The following is a 1,561-nucleotide window of genomic DNA, read 5'->3' on the forward strand; positions in this document are numbered from 1 at the left end:
CGTCCGTGGTGCGGGTGCCGTCCGTGGTGCGGGTGACATCCGTGGTGAAGGTGATGTCCGTGGTGCGGGTGCCGTCCGTGGTGCGGGTGCCGTCCGTGGTGCAGGTGACGTCCGTGGTGCAGGTGCCGTCCGTGGTGCAGGTGCCGTCCGTGATGTGAGTGACGTCCGTGGTGCGAGTGACGTCCGTGGTGCGAGTGATGTCCGTGGTGTGGGTGCCGTCCGTGGTGCGGGTGCCGTCCGTGGTGCGGGTGTCGTCGGTGGTGCGGGTGACATCCGTGGTGCGGGTGCTGTCCGTGGTGCGGGTGACGTCCGTGGTGCAGGTGACATCCGTGGTGCGGGTGACGTCCGTGGTGCGGGTGACGTCCATGGTGCAGGTGACGTCCATGATGCGGGTGACGTCCGTGGTGTGGGTGACATCTGTGATGCCGTGACGTCCGTGGTGCGGGTGACGTCCATGGTGCGGGTGACATCCATGATGCGGTTGATGTCCGTGGTGCAGGTGACGTCCGTGGTGCCAGTGACGTCCGTGGTGCGGGTGACGTCCGTGGTGCGAGTGACGTCCATGGTGCGGGTGACATCCATGATGCGGGTGACGTCCGTGGTGCGGGTGACGTCTGTGGTGCGGGTGACGTCCGTGGTGCGGGTGTCGTCGGTGGTGCGGGTGACATCCGTGGTGCGGGTGCCGTCCGTGGTGCGGGTGACGTCCGTGGTGCGGGTGACATCCGTGGTGCGGGTGACGTCCGTGGTGCGGGTGACGTCCGTGGTGCAGGTGACGTCCATGGTGCAGGTGACGTCCATGATGCGGGTGACGTCCGTGGTGCGGGTGACGTCCGTGATGTGGGTGACGTCCGTGGTGCGAATGACGTCCGTGGTGTGGGTGCCGTCCGTAGTGTGGGTGACATCCGTGGTGCGGGTGCCATCCGTGGTGCTGGTGACATCCATGGTGCGGGTGACGTCCGTGGTGCGGGTGCCCGTGGTGCGGGTGCCGTCCGTGGTGCGGGTGCCGTCCGTGGTGCAGGTGCCGTCCATGGTGCGGGTGTCGTCCGTGGAGCGGGTGACGTCCGTGGTGCGGGTGACATCCGTGGTGTGAGTGCCGTCCATGGTGCGGATGCCGTCCGTGGTGCGGGTGCCGTCCGTGGTGCGGGTGACATCCGTGGTGAAGGTGATGTCCGTGATGCGGGTGACGTCCGTGGTCCGGGTGACGTCAGTGATGCGGGTGACGTCGGTGATGCGGGTGACGTCGGTGATGCGGGTGACGTCCGTGATGCGGGTGACGTCGGTGATGTGGGTGACGTCCGTGGTGCGGGTGACGTCCGTGGTGCAGGTGACGTCCGTGGTGCGGGTGACGTCGGTGATGCGGGTGACTTCCGTGATGCGGGTGACGTCCGTGATGTGGGTGACGTCCGTGGTGCGGGTGACGTCGGTGATGCGGGTGACATCGGTGATGCGGGTGACGTCCGTGATGCAGGTGACGTCCGTGGTGCGGGTGACGTCGGTGATGTGGGTGACGTCCGTGGTGCGGGTGACGTCCGTGATGCGGGTGACATCCGTGGTGCGGGTG

General features: G+C 67.5%; 1 protein-coding gene across 1 annotated transcript in view; it reads right to left on the reverse strand.

Moving 5' to 3' along the window:
* The window catches only part of VOLCADRAFT_107150 (uncharacterized protein), a gene marked incomplete at both ends in the record, with an annotated part of 23,938 nt that overhangs the window by 10,260 nt on the left and 12,117 nt on the right, over window positions 1-1,561 (reverse strand). The gene's annotated exons all lie outside the window — the stretch shown is intronic.

Source organism: Volvox carteri (genome assembly GCF_000143455.1).
Source record: "Volvox carteri f. nagariensis unplaced genomic scaffold VOLCAscaffold_59, whole genome shotgun sequence".
Lineage (NCBI taxonomy): Eukaryota > Viridiplantae > Chlorophyta > Chlorophyceae > Chlamydomonadales > Volvocaceae > Volvox > Volvox carteri.